General features: G+C 40.6%; 1 pseudogene; it reads left to right on the top strand.

Moving 5' to 3' along the window:
• Positions 1-8,017: 8,017 nt before the first annotated feature.
• On the top strand, positions 8,018-9,185 carry LOC105002879 (annotated as a pseudogene).
• Positions 9,186-15,412: the final 6,227 nt, after the last annotated feature.

The raw sequence follows: 15,412 nt of genomic DNA, 5'->3' as shown, positions 1-15,412 counted from the left end.
CTGACCACAGAGATGGCATAGGCCCCTGGTCCACATCCCCCTCACCCCAGTCCTACCCTGACTTGACCTCAGATGCAGATACAGATCTGGTCAGGAGGGGGGCTTTTCCATTTCCATCTCAGGCAGCTCTTCAGCCAGCTGCCCACCTCTTCCCACCAGCAGCTGCTTTTGTCTCTTTTTTCTCCCTGTTTATTTTCTTTGCCTGCACACCTTGTTTTTCTTTTAGGGGACCCCTACCCAGACCTGCCATCTGGTCCCCCTTGAAACAAAGTGTGGAGTGTGCAGAGGCAATTGTGGGGGGCGGGGAATCTCTTGGAGCTCAAGCGGCTGCCTGGCAGAGAAAGCCTGAGCCTCTACTGTGGAGAGGAGAGAGGGTTCCAGAAAAAGTCCAAGGCAGGCCACACACCTCATTAGTTCATTTTGATTAGTTTCTTTTATCCAGTTGTTAGGAATGGTGAACTGTGATAGATGAGGCTGTCCTGAGGTTTTTTTATCCCTTGAATTATATACAATTTGGCAAGATGAGATAAACCACAGAGAAAAGACACAGACATTGACCACTATATACAGGCTGGCTTTTAAGATTAGAGAAGATTGCCTGAAATCCCAATTCCACTGCACTTCCTCCTTTATTCTGCAAATCTGATACTTTGTTGCCTTTTGGCTCCTTGCCCATTTGTTCCATTTCTTCTTCCATCAATCTGGGCTGAGAACCAGGGCTGCTATTGACGTGGACCCAGAATCAGCATGGACTCTGCACACAGGTGCCCTGTCTAGAGGCAGGATGGCCACCTCCACCCACCTCCACCGCCACCAGGTGGCCCTGGGTCCTCCAGGACTGAAGAGAAGGAGGCAAGAGAGTCAGGACAGGGGAGGTGTGTTTGTCTGACACCAAGTAGTCTGGTGTTGGTTCTGTCTGGCCCTGGCAGAGCCTGATGAATTTTCAGATATTTCCCTTTGTTTTAAAGTGCATTTGTGGGCTGTGTGGGTTTCCCTTGCTGGACCCCACCAACTGTAACTTAAGCAGACAGTCCCCCTCAACTTGGTGTGGGATGGTATTTCTTCAGCCTCCTACTTGTTGTGGTGTGTACCAGCATTTACTGTGTTCCTCGGTCTTCTGCATTTCCTGTAAAATAGTACATAAAGATTTGTTCAGAACCAGTTTCCATTTTCTGGAAGATTTTTCTCAGAGATGTTGAAAAATTTCTGTAGCATTGCATAACATTGGCAGTCTTTCTTTTTGTGAGTTTAAGATTGGTCCGTGGGCTCAGATGCTATCAGCCTAATCTGGACGTGGGCTTTGCCCTAATTTTAGCAGGTATTGGCAATTATTATCTATATCCATTATTTCATTAGAATATCACCCTTTTATATCCACTCATGAAAAAAGAGTCCATTATTTCATTAGAATATCACCCTTTTATATCCACTCATGAAAAAAGAGTCCATTCTAACATTCTTACGCATTCATTGGCCTAATTTCTCCTCTAAAGAAAACTTTACTCAGCAATTACTTGGTTTTCCTGGGATACAATCCACACAGGAAAGGCAGGATAAATGCTTAATTGTTTCCCTTTATTTACCTGTTTCTAGAATAATAAGTTGGTTCCCTAGCATCCTCCACGAATTACCATTTAGAGGGTTTGTGTGTGTGTGTGTGTGTGTGTGTGTGTGTGTTTGTCTCATTATAAACTCATAGATTCTAATATATTGGGTTGGCCAAAAAGTTCATTTGGGTTTTTCATAAGATGTTATGGGAAAACCTAAATGACCTTTTTAGCCAATCCATTATTTGTTGTATCACAATCACTGAGGTTATTGTTGTTTTTTTACAATATGGGATAATCTAACCAAATTATCCCATCTTTGGTCTGTGGGAACCTCTTCAGGTTAACTCTTGGGTCATTGTGACATGACCCTAATATTCCTTAATACCTTCTTTCCTTTCTAGTAGAACAATTGATTCTGGCCCATTTCAAATATTTCCTCTCCCAGACCCAAACTACTTTTTCAAAGAGCTCTGGTTCTTTCCAGTGGGAAATAATATTTAGAGAGACATCTGAGGACTATGGATATTTATTGCTACTGGGTTGGTCATTATTTCTATACCTTTTCATTGGTCAAGGCCAGGAGTCTGTATTTACGAAAATATTTACTTAAGATGGGAAGGGAAACAGAACAGTTTTTTTTTTTTTTTTTTTAAGTAAAAGAAAGGAATGGAAAGTATCGGTGTATATTATGTGTAGGAAGGGTAAGTATTGTTTTATGAAAATTCTGTTTTATTTGCATGTATAAAAAGAGAGAGAGAAAGTGAGATAAAGAGAAAACTATTCAGTATCTAAAAAAATACATAATTTAAATCATGAGTCATACTCCAAGAAAATATTTGAAAGTGCTGGAATAAGTCAGCTATTTAAGCTGTAATAAAGAACAGTGCCATACACTGGAAGATTGCTCATCACCTTCAACCAAAATGTCAGTCAGGTCATGAGGCTTGAAAATCAAGGATCCCTTGTCTGCATTTTGTGGGTTTTTTTTTTTATTACCATGAATCATATTTGTAATGAGAAAATCAAAACAAACAATAAGAGGAAAACTTAGGAACAAAAGAGTGAGCTTAGTGTCACAGGGCTGCCATCTGGATGTTTTTTCTAGACTTTTAATGTGGTCATAAAGCTAATTTGTTCTAGTTCTTTCTTGGGACTTTAAGAACCAACATTTCAAGATGTTTTAAAATCGAAGAATAATAGTGGTCCCTAACCAGGAGGGAATAAATGGAGAGGTGAACCTACTTACTAGATTGACAGTGACTTTGCTATCTCGGAGACTTTACTAGGAGGGCTTCCCAGGTGACTCTAGTGGTAAAGAATTGGCTTCCCAGTACAGGAGATGTAAGAGACACAGGTTCAATCTCTGGGTCTGGAAGATCCTCTAGAGAAGGGCTTGGCAACCCACTCCAGTATACTTGCCTGGAGAATCCCCATGAACAGAGGAGCCTGGCAGGCTACAGTCCATAAGGTTACAAAGAGTCAGACATGGCTGAAGCAACTTAGCAGCACACACACTCTAGCTTCCACATTTGAAAAAGAGCTTGCCCTTAACCACTTTTAGCCCACTGAAGTTTTTAAAAAGGGAATTATACACTAATAATGAGAAAATAGAAAGAGAAATTAAGGAAACAATTTCATTCACCATTGCAACGAAAAGAATAAAATACTTAGGAATATATCTACCTAAAGAAACTAAAGACCTATATATAGAAAACTATAAAACACTGGTGAAAGAAATCAAAGAGGACACTAATAGATGGAGAAATATACCATGTTCATGGATTGGAAGAATCAATATAGTGAAAATGAATACACTACCCAAAGCAATTTATAGATTCAATGCAATCCTTATCAAGCTACCAACGGTATTCTTCACAGAGCTAGAACAAATAATTTCACAATTTGTATGGAAATACAAAAAACCTCGAATAGCCAAAGCAATCTTGAGAAAGAAGAATGGAACTGGAGGAATCAACCTACCTGACTTCAGGCTCTACTACAAAGCCACAGTCATCAAGACAGTATGGTACTGGCACAAAGACAGAAATATAGATCAATGGAACAAAATAGAAAGCCCAGAGTTAAATCCATGCACATGTGGACACCTTATCTTTGACAAAGGAGGCAAGAATATACAATGGATTAAAGACAATCTCTTTAACAAGTGGTTCTGGGAAAACTGGTCAACCACTTGTAGAAGAATGAAACTAGAACACTTTCTAACACCATACACAAAAATAAACTCAAAATGGATTAAAGATCTAAACGTAAGACCAGAAACTATAAAACTAGAGGAGAACATAGGCAAAACACTCTCCGACATACATCACAGCAGGATCCTCTATGACCCACCTCCCAGAATATTGGAAATAAAAGCAAAAATTAACAAATGGGACCTAATTAAACTTAAAAGCTTCTGCACAAGAAAGGAAATTATAAGCAAGGTGAAAAGACAGCCTTCAGAATGGGAAAAAATAATAGCAAATGAAGCAACGGACAAACAACTAATCTCAAAATTATACAAGCAACTCCTACAGCTCAATTCCAGAAAAATAAATGACCCAATCAAAAAATGGGCCAAAGAACTAAATAGACATTTCTCTAAACAAGACATACAGATGGCTAACAAATACATGAAAAGATGCTCAACATCACTCATTATCAGAGAAATGCAAATCAAAACCACAATGAGGTACCATTTCACACCAGTCAGAATGGCTGCGATCCAAAATTCTACAAATAATAAATGCTGGAGAGGGTGTGGAGAAAAGGGAACCCTCTTGCACTGTTGGTGGGAATGCAAACTAGTGCAGCCACTATGGAGAACAGTGTGGAGATTCCTTAAAAAACTGGAAATAGAACTGCCTTATGATCCAGCCATCCCACTGCTGGGCATACACTATGAGGAAACCAGAATTGAAAGAGACACGTGTACCCCAATGTTCATCGCAGCACTGTTTATAATAGCCAGGACATGGAAGCAACCTAGATGTCCATCAGCAGATGAATGGATAAGAAAGCTGTGGTACATTTACACAATGGGGTATTAATCAGCCATTAAAAAGAATACATCTGAATCAGTTCTAATGAGGTGAATGAAACTGGAGCCTATTATACAGAGTGAAGTAAGCCAGAAAGAAAAACACCAATACAGTATACTAACGCATATATATGGAATTTAGAAAGATGGTAACAATAACCCTGTATCAGATCAGATCACATCATATCAGTCGCTCAGTCATGTCCGACTCTTTGCGACCCCGTATACAAGACAGCAAAAGAGACACTGATGTATAGAACAGTCCTTTGGACTCAGTGGGAGAGGGAGAGGGTGGGGTGATTTGGGACAATGGCATTGAAACATGTATAATATCATATATGGGACGAGTCGTCAGTCCAGGTTCGATGCACGATACTGGATGCTTGGGGCTGGTGCACTGGGACGACCCAGAGGGATGGTATGGGGAGGGAGGAGGGAGGAGGGTTCAGGATGGGGAACACATGTATACCTGTGGCGGAGTCATTTTGATATATGGCAAAACCAATACAATGTTGTAAAGTTAAAAAATAAAATTAAATTAAAAAAAAATAAAAAGGGAATTATACAAAGTCCTTTGAAAAGTACAATGCCTTTGGCTACTACCCAAGAGATAGAAGATAGGAGTAGGGGGTCAGCTTTGAATATGAAGGGAATTCAATCAGGCTTAGGGTTCATGTGCCATAAACAAGGACATCAAGCAGTGGAAATGGGGCTGTTTCCTCTTAGTTCTAATGTAGATTGCAGGTGTACATATCAAAAGATAATGAAACTCTAAAAGCCCCAGGAGAGCCTAAGGCCACACAGGATTGGCTGCATAAGAGAATTCAAAAGTGGAATAAGGGACAGAAGAGCTATAAAATTGATGAGATTCATTTTTAGATATGAAGTTGAAAAGAAATGAGTTCTTGAAACTCAAAATTTGTGAGCCCTGCCATTTTTATACATTTTTAGAAGCAGTGTGTGAAAAGTCGCAGACGGTTTCCTTCAATAAGGTGCACCAGGAAATGTGCAATAAAACTCAAAACTGCACAAATGCCTGCCCCAAAGCCCCCGACACCCCGGCCACTCACTCTAAACCACGACTTCAAGCCACCTGCACTTTAAAACAGCCCTGGGGACACGGCTGGCCAGACAGAGCAGGGAGTGTTTCAGGAGGGGGATCGCTCGCTCTTTCTTCCGTCTACATATGTGTCACTTCACTCTTCCACACTACGTGCTCACTCATTGTCCCTCTATACCTGCTGTGTAGACGTGGGGAACTCAGCACCTCTCTGAATCCACTCACACAAAGGCATTAGTAAGTAAGGCAGCTGTTGCTACACAGTGAGAGAGAGACAGAGAAGAGGCTCTGCATTAGCCGCCCCGCAGCAAGCCACTTAAATTCCTTTAAGATGTCCACAGACATAGAGAACAGACTTGCAGTTGCCGGAGGGGAGGAATGGGATTGGGAATTTGGAATTAGCAGGGGGCAAACTATCATACATAGGATGGATAAACAAATAGACAACAAGGTCCTCCTGTATAGCACAGGGAGCTATTGTCAATGTGTTGTGATAAACCATAATAGAAACGAATACGATAAAGAATGTGTGTGTATATATATATATATATATATAACAGAATCACTTTACTGTATAGCAGAAGTTAACACAACATCATAAATCCACTATACTTTAATAAAATAAATTTTTAAAAGGAGGTTTATGTTCTTCAGAGTCCTGTCTCAAGCTCACCCTCCACCCTGAAGGGTTTTTCTCCCCCTCTGCTTCTTCTCTGCGAAGTGTGTGCCTGTCTGTCCTTTCTGCTGACTCTCACCCTGAGATGACCCCAGGAAATTCAAACTCTTCCACCATCTATTTGGCAGATCAACTTAGCTGCCTCTGCTCCTGTTTCTAACGTGGGAAACTCATTGCTAGGATCTAGCACAAGAAAGAATTCTCCAGTTAATAGAACCTATATGCCTTGAAAAGCAGACTCCGTAATTCATACATTCAACAAGTATTTGCTGAGTGCCTGCCATTTGCCAAGGATTGTTCTAGGAGGTGAGGTTGGAGCAATCAGTGATCATCATTTTTTATTAGCATGATTTTGGGGGTCTCATCCCTACTCCATCCATCTCATCATGACATTTCTTCCTTTAAAAAAAAATTATTTATTTGGCTGCGCCAGATCTTAGTTGCAGCCAGTATCTTCCATTTTCATTGTAGCATGCAGGATTTTTAGCTGTGGCATGTGAACTCTTAGTTTCGGCCTGTGGGATCTGGTTCCCTGACCAGGGATTGAACCTGGGCTGCCTGCATTGGGAGCATGGAGTCTTAGCCACTGGACCACCAAGGAAGTTCCCAAGACATTTCTTCCTGGCACACATGGTATTCTCTGAGAGAGAATTCTGCTGGATGAAGTTGTCCACACCTTACTATATTTATTAAAGTTGCATACATTCTTTTATATTGTTAATATGTTTTTAATTAAAAGCCACCCCCCCAACTGAGACAATACTGTTTCCTATCTAACATAATAAAAGGTATTTTTAAAAGCAATACAAGCTGGCTTTGACTCCAGAACTGACTGGGGTAAACAAAAGCACCAGTTGAAACTGTCTGACCCTTTGTCAAGGAAAGAGAATTCTCATCCACTGTTCTGTAAGGCAACCTGACCAATGGATCAAGAGCCTGAAATCTTTCCATACATTTTGACTCATTAGTCCTACTCTGAAGAATCTCCCCCACAAAGATAATGCCATACGGTTATTTGCAATTTTCAGAATTGTAAAATAGCTCAAAGACAATGGAAGGTTAGAGCAGAATATCTTGGAAGGGTGCGCTCTAAACAATGCATAGCTTCAAGGCACAAATTTTTCCTTACCTTAGCAAAACAAAAACTATTTATTTATGCTGCTGCTACTGCTGCTGCTAAGTGGCTTCAGTCGTGTCCGACTCTGTGCGACCCCAAAGACGGCAGCCCACCAGGCTCCCCAGTCCCTGGGATTCTCCAGACAAGAACACTGGAGTGGGTTGCCATTTCCTTCTCCAATGCATCAAAGTGAAAAGTGAAAGTGAAGTCGCTCAGTCGTGTCAGACTCTTTGCGACCCCATGGACTGCAGCCTACCAGGCTCTTCTGTCCATGGATTTCCCAGGCAAGAGTACTGGAGTGGGGTGCCACTGCCTTCTCTGATTTATTTATACTTATAAATAATTCCTCCAAAACCAGTGCATATTAAAAACACTAGTAGAGAGGAGGAAGGGGAAGGGGGAGAAGCGCTTAAAGAGGCAAGAACGGGTGTGGGAGTGGGGTAGGACCCAGGGCTAAGGCAGCACCCACCCCGTCTCTCGCCTTAGTGGATCATGCCAAGGGCGGCAGCTGCAGCGGTTGCAGGAGCGGGGTTAGGGGTGAGGAAGTGACTGGGTGGTACCAGCTCAGGAGATGATGCCATTTCCAGTTACAACACAGGGATCACAGCAAGCACAGTCGCCACAGAAGCACTGAGGCATTACTTCTCCCATCAGCTTCAGTCATTTCAGTCGCTCAGTCGTGTCCGACTCTTTGCGACCTCATGGACTGCAGCACACCAGGCTTCCCTGTCCATCACCAACTACCAGAGCTTACTCAAACTCATGCCCATTGTGTCGTTGATGCCATCCAACAATCTCATCCTCTGTTGTCCCCTTCTCCTCCCGCCTTCAATCTTTCCCAGCATCAGGGTCTTTTCCAATGAGTCAATTCTTTGCATCAGGTGGCCAAAGTATTGGAGTTTCAGCTTCAGCATAAGTCCTTCCAATGAATATTCAGGACTGACTTAGCAGGCCCCAAGGAGACTGACTGCCTACTTACACAGAAGCTGGTTGAGACTCTGAAGCCCTTCGGGGTTTTTGAAGAGGAAGAGGAACTGCAGTGCAGGAGTTTAATTTGGGGAAAATTAAATAACCTGGTAAAAGAGTGGATATGAGAAATCAGTGAAAGCAAGAATCTTCCACGATCTGTAATTGAAAATGTTGGTGGGAAAAATTTTACATGTGTATCTTATAGATTAGAGTACATACAAGAGGTGCCAATATTGATGCGTTGTGTGTTGCACTGAGACTTGTTGATCGAAGTGATTTTTTTCACCTCATTCTATGATAAGTTGAAATTATAGGAAGAAGTAAAAGATTTAAGAGCTGTTGAAGAAGCATTTGTACCAGTTATCAAACTGTTTTGATGGGTTAGAGATTGGTATTTTGTTTGCAAGATTAGCACTGCAGACTATTCCAGAAAACTTGGACTTAACAGATGACAGTCTGCTTAAAAATTTAAATGTAAGGTGTATAATAAGTCTTAACGGTTGCAGGGTATCCAATGAAATTTTATATCTAGTACCAAACATTGACAACTTCAGATTAACCCTGAGGCTATCAAACTGTGGGCCAAATGCCACAATATCTATTCTAATATATTAGGTTTTCTTGGTGGTATTTCCTGGGCTATGCTAGTAGCAAGAACTTGCCAGCTTTATCCAAATGCAATAGTATCAACTCTCGTACATAAATTTTTCTGGGTATTTTCTAAATGGTATGTGTTTAGATTATATTAAAATAAAATTGATTGTAGACTCTGAAAAAAAATCCTTGTAGAAAATAGTCCCTCATGAAAAGAGAAAATATGTATACATATAAACACATACGTATGTATGTGTATGGGTTTGAGGGTTATTTTACTCTTCTGTAATTAAAAAATTATTTCCTTAATGAAGATGCATTATTTTGTTTTTAAAATCATTTTATTTAAATATATTTGACATAGAGAAATAAATTGTATACATTTAAAGTGTGCCACTTGATGTTTTTGTGGTTATGTATACATTGTGATGGAAAAGGAAATGGCAGCCCACCCCAGTATTCTTGCCTGGAGAGTCCCATGGACAGGGGAGCCTGGCAGGCTACAGTCCATGGGATTGCCAAGAGTTGGACACGACTGAACGACTAAACAACAATGTCCATTGTGAAGGCTTCCCAGATGACTCAGTGGCAAAGAACCCGCCTACCTATGCAGGAGATGTAGGCGACAAGGGTTCAATCCCTTGGCTGGGAAGATACCCTGGAGAAGAAAATGGCAACCCACTTCAGTATTCTTGCCTAGAAAATCTCATGGACAGAGGAGCCTGGAGAGCTGGTCTGTGGGGTCACAATGAGTCAAACACAACTTAGCAACTGCGAATGCACTTACTTTGTGAAAGGATCTCCACAGCCAACCTAAATAATTCATCCACCACCTCTACATAGTTATCCTCTTGTGTGTGTTCAGAAGATTTAATTTGAGATCTATTCTCTTGGAAAATTTCAATTATTCACCAGTATCACAATTAACAGGCTGTACACAAAATCTTCAGAAAATATTTATCCCATCTGACTGAAACTTTGTACCCTTTGCCCAATATCTTTCAGTTTCTCCCATTCCCCATACGCTGATACAATCTGATTTGATGATTTTGACTCTTTTAGAATCTACATATATGTGGGCTCAAGCAGTATGTGTCCTTCCATGTCCGACATTTCATTTAGCATAATGTTTTCTTAAGAAAATTAATTTTGGAGTTTTAGTTCATGGGAGGAATTCTTTCTCCAAACCCTATTTCTTCCATGAAATGTTCCTTGATTAGTTAATTGAAAGGATTAATTTCATCCTTTTCCCTTCAGATTTTTCTGCTGATTCCACATCTCCACGCTTTCACATAGATTTTCATGTGTTTGTGGATATTCTCTGTGTGTATTTCAGGACTGCCCTTCCAATTAAATAGATTGAAAACTCTTCAAGAGAAAGAATCTGTCTTCAGTTCCCTCTGTATTTTGCTACCTATTCTTTAGTTCCCTCTGTATTTTGCTACCTATAAAACTACAATTTATTTTTTGAGTAAGTGTACGGATTAGATTTACTAGGTCAGCATTTCTCAAATCGTGAGCCATGAGTCTCTAGTTCTTGGAGGTAGTCCACAAATGAAGAGTTTCCTAAACATATAACTTTGGGAACACTGCACACTTTGCATATTAGCATATTAAAGTCTCTGAAAAGGCCTGCAGTAAATGAACCTGCTTAACTTTAATTCAACATTTCTCAAACATATTTGATATGAATACTCTTTTAAAAAAAAATAGTACCTATTGACATTGGGCATTTTCTGGGATACTTTGTGGGAAATACATTTTTAATTTTATTTTATTTTAAAAATTTACATTATTGTATTAGTTTTGCCAAATATCGAAATGAATCTGCTACAGATATACATGCATTCCCCATCCCAAACCCTCCTCCCTCCTCCCTCCCCATACCATCCCTCTGGGTCGTCCCAGTGCACCAGCCCCAAGCATCCAATATCGTGCATCGAACCTGGACTGGCGACTTGTCTCATATATGATATTATACATGTTTCAATGCCATACTCCCAAATCTTCCCACCCTCTCCCTCTCCCACAGAGTCCATAAGACGGTTCTATACATCAGTGTCTCTTTTGCTGTCTCGTACACAGGGTTATTGTTACCATCTTTCTAAATTCCATATATATGCGTTAGTATACTGTATTGGTGTTTTTCTTTCTGGCTTACTTCACTCTGTATAATAGGCTCCAGTTTCATCCACCTCATTAGAACTGATTCAAATGTATTCTTTAAGACAGGGATAAATATTATATCTTATTCATCTTTGTATTTGGCTTTTCGTAATGTTGTCTGACACATAGTGTTGGACTATGTGCCCCCAAATAAATATTTTTGGGTGAACGAATAAGTGCCTGAAGGCGAGCTTCTGTGAACCAGTGTGACATGTTAAGCAACTGTAGGCTAAGGGCAGACTGATCAGGTTTTAAAGAATCTTCAAAAGTTTTTTTAACCTGAGTCCACATGGAGCTAGTGAATAGAAAAATGTTTGAAAATACCCTAATCCCAGGATGAAGACTAAATCAGACCTGGAAGATTTGCTAAGGATACGTAGTTTAGACACCAGGAACTAGGTATGCACAGAATATCCAGACTACAATTAGTACATGAGATCACTTAGTCCAATTCTTCTTAAACTTTCTCATTGACATACTCCTATTGACCAAGGATCCTGACACATGCTCTAAGGGAGGTCTGTTCTGTGGGAGAAATCTAACTAGCCAAATAAAAGCAAGAAATTTTTGGAATTTTGAATTTTATCTTGAAATTTAAATGTCAGTTTTACAAATAAAGAAGACGTGGAATATATATATATATATGATGTTTGTTTTAATATAAAAGTAATGCTTTACATTTTTAGCTGAGTGGTATGATACTTCCATTCAAGATGCAAGGACTTATTCCCATTCTCTTATTTAACATGGGAGAAAACTCTCATCTAGAGAGAGAAAGTGACTTGTTCAAGACCACACAGAGAATGTTTGGCAATCTGGGATTGAACCCCAGGTCTCTTGAATGCCAGTTCCACGCTATTGCCCAACTAGATGAGCCCTTTCATCTCACACTATACCTACACAATGTCATTTGATATAGTAATTCCACTTCAAAGAATCAATTCTAAAGAAATAGAAACGCAAGGAAAGACCCAAAGATGTTCAGTTCAGTTCAGTCAATCAGTAGTGTCTGACTCTGCAATCCCATGGACTGCAGCATGCCAGGCTTCCCTGTCCATCACCAACTTCTGGAGCTTACTTAAACTCATGTCCATTGAGTCGGTGATGCCATCCAACCACCTCATCCTCTGTTGTCTCCTTCTCCTCCCTCCTTCAATCTTTCCCAGCATCAGAGTCTTTTCAAATGAGTCAGTTCTTTGCATCAGGTGGCCAAAGTATTGGAGTTTCAGCTTTAGCATCAGTCCTTGCAAAGAAATCCCAAGGCTGATCTCTTTCAGAATGGACTGGTTGGATCTCCTTGCAGTCCAAGGGACTCTCAAGAGCCTTCTCCAACACCACAGTTCAAAACCATCAATTCTTCGGTGCTCAGCTTTCTTTCTAGTCCAACTGTCACATCCATACAAGACCACTGGAAAAACCATAGCTTTGACTATACGGACCTTTGTTGTCAAAGTAATGTCTCTGCTTTTTAATATTAGCATTAAAAACTACTTAAATCTTTAATAATGGGAAGATAGCTAAACAAAATACGTATGACAGGATATTTTGTATTGTGTGTGTGTGTGTATGTGCACTCAGTCGTATCTGACTCTTTGCAACCCCATGAACTGTAGCCCACCAGGCTCTTCTGTCCATGGGATTTTCCAGGCAAGAATACTGAAGTGGGTTGCCATTTCCTTCTCCAGGGGAGCTTCCCAACCCAGGGATTGAAACCAAGTCTCTCACATTTCCTGCATTGGCAGGTGGATTCTTTACCAACTGTGTAGCTATTAAAAGTGATGCTTACAGGGAACTCTGCTCAGTGTTATGTGGCAGCCTGGATGGGAAGCTAGTTTAGGGGAGAAAGGATACACATATATGTAAGGTTGAGTCCCTTTGCTGTCCACCTGAAACTATTACAACATTGTTAATTGGCTATACGCCAATATAAAATTTAAAGTTTTCTTTAAAAAGTGATGCTTATGAAGAATTATGTATTATGGTATTAAAATATATAGTATACTACGTACAATATATAGTATTTAAAAAGGAAACAAAATCAAGATTTCCTACTCTGTAAGTTATTATATAGAACATCTATTCATATTATTAATTATTTTCTCTCAAATGCAATATTTTAAAACACTGAGTTGTCATCTTTAGGCAGTAGGGTAATGGATGATTCAATTTTTCTTTATACTTTTCTATGTCTTTCAAATTTTATGCAGTAAATACATAGTTAGAACTAAGCAGAGCATGGAGCTTCCCAGGTGGCACGGTGGTAAAGAATCCACCGCCCAGTGCAGGAGATGCCAGATCAATCCCTGGGTCAGGAAGATCCCCTGGAGTAGGAAATGGCAGCCCACTCCAGTATTCTTGCCTGGAAACTTCCATGGACAGAGGAACCTGGTAGGCTACAGTCCATGGGGTCACAAAGAATCAGACATGATTGAGCGACTGAGTATGCACACACAAGCAAAGCAAGATTTTAAAATACATTTGTAATTCCCAAACAAACAAACAAAAAATTCATGGGAAGACAAACACAGTACTTGGCTATTTTAGCCATGTGATGCTGAATTCCCTTCTAAGTCCTGCTTTCTCTGACCACCTATTGGGCCCAAATTGCATCTATTTTCACCCAGCATCTCCAAGTCTGCTAGTAAAGACTGGGTAGCTGAAAGAGGGTGCTGCTGACAAAAACAGTGCATGCCTGAGCTTCTGATGAGCCTTGGAGGAAAACCCCTCATGTGTCTGGCTTTAGCCTGATTCTTCCTTATCCACTCTCTTTCCTGTCTCCCTGCTTGCACTTTCACTCTAGAAAGAGCTGGCATATGTGTGGTGCCTCACCTTCAGCATCCTAGGCAGGTCTTGCCCAGTAGCATTTGTCAGTGAGGAAGCATCATCAACCCAGGAGGCTGCAAACCCAGGGATGGTTTCCTATACAAACAAATGAAACTGGACTTCTGTTTCTAGAGAGAAGAAACACAATGTCCTGCAAGGCAAGTGTATTGAAATCAAACATGAGGACACCACAATATTCCAGCACAGTGGTTCTCAAATCTGAGCACACTTGACAATCAACTGGAAGGCTGATGGAAATATCGATTGATGGGCCCACCAACCAAGTTTCTGATTCAGTAGATGGGGGAGAGGTCTGGGGAGCAGTTTGAATTTCTGCCCAGATGCTGCTGCTGCTGCTGGTGGTCTGGGGGTCATGCTTCAGGAGTCACTGCTCGGGCAGAATCACAGACCTGGTTAACACATGGAACAGGAAGGCGTCTGTGACCTTGGGACCCATGTACGGCTTTTAGCAGAGGAAGCTTTGTACTCACATACTTCTTTCCTTTCTTTGGCCTAATTATTCTCTCTGTATTTCCCTATTTCTATGATGTTCATTCACTTATTCAACAATTTAAAGACTACTCACTTTTCACTTTCATGCATTGGAGAAGGAAATGGCAACGCACTCCAGTGTTCTTGCCTGGAGAATCCCGGGGACGGGGGAGCCTGGTGGGCTGCCGTCTAAGGGGTCACACAGAGTCGAACACGACTGAAGCGACTTAGCAGCAGCAGCATAGTACACTAGACAGTAAAGATACAACAATAAACAAGTCAGACAAAATCTAACCTGAGGCAGCTTCTACCCCAGTGGAAATAGTTTGCATTAAACAGTTGTGATGAGCCTTTCTAGTCTTATTCAAAAATATCCTATTCTATTACAGAAGATGTGAAACTCATGACGTGTATTAAGCATAGATAATGAGTAAGCAAGTACCTTGTAAGACATAGTCAGAATTCACAAGATATATTGAATAAATATGTTAATAAGTAGAGCAAGCACTTCAGTGTTGAATATTAAAAGGATAGAAGAACCAAGAGAAACCTAATATTCATGAGGTGCCAAATATTCCTGAAACACTAAATAGACACAAACCATGTGAAGCCTTTAATTTTCATAGAGTTTTAATTTGGCCACTCATTGGTGAGACCCTCTCTGTTCCCATGTGACCTCTGCCCACAAAACACAAGTATACTCCAAAGGTGCTCATTGGGGTGATTGACAGGCTACCACTATGGCCAAGGGGACTCGTTCCTACATCTGTCCTATAGGGCAAGTCTGTATTTTGGCCCCAAGTACAGGCCGACCTCCAAGATATTGTGAATTCAGTTCCAGACCACTGCAATAAAGTGAATACCAGAATAAATTGAGTCCCAGTGTGTCTACACTATACTGTGGGCTACTAAGTGTACAAGAGCA

Source organism: Bison bison, unplaced genomic scaffold, assembly GCF_000754665.1.
Source record: "Bison bison bison isolate TAMUID 2011002044 unplaced genomic scaffold, Bison_UMD1.0 scf7180017864458, whole genome shotgun sequence".
In the NCBI taxonomy this organism is placed as follows: Eukaryota; Metazoa; Chordata; class Mammalia; order Artiodactyla; family Bovidae; genus Bison; species Bison bison.
This window is presented reverse-complemented; position numbering and strand designations above follow the sequence as displayed.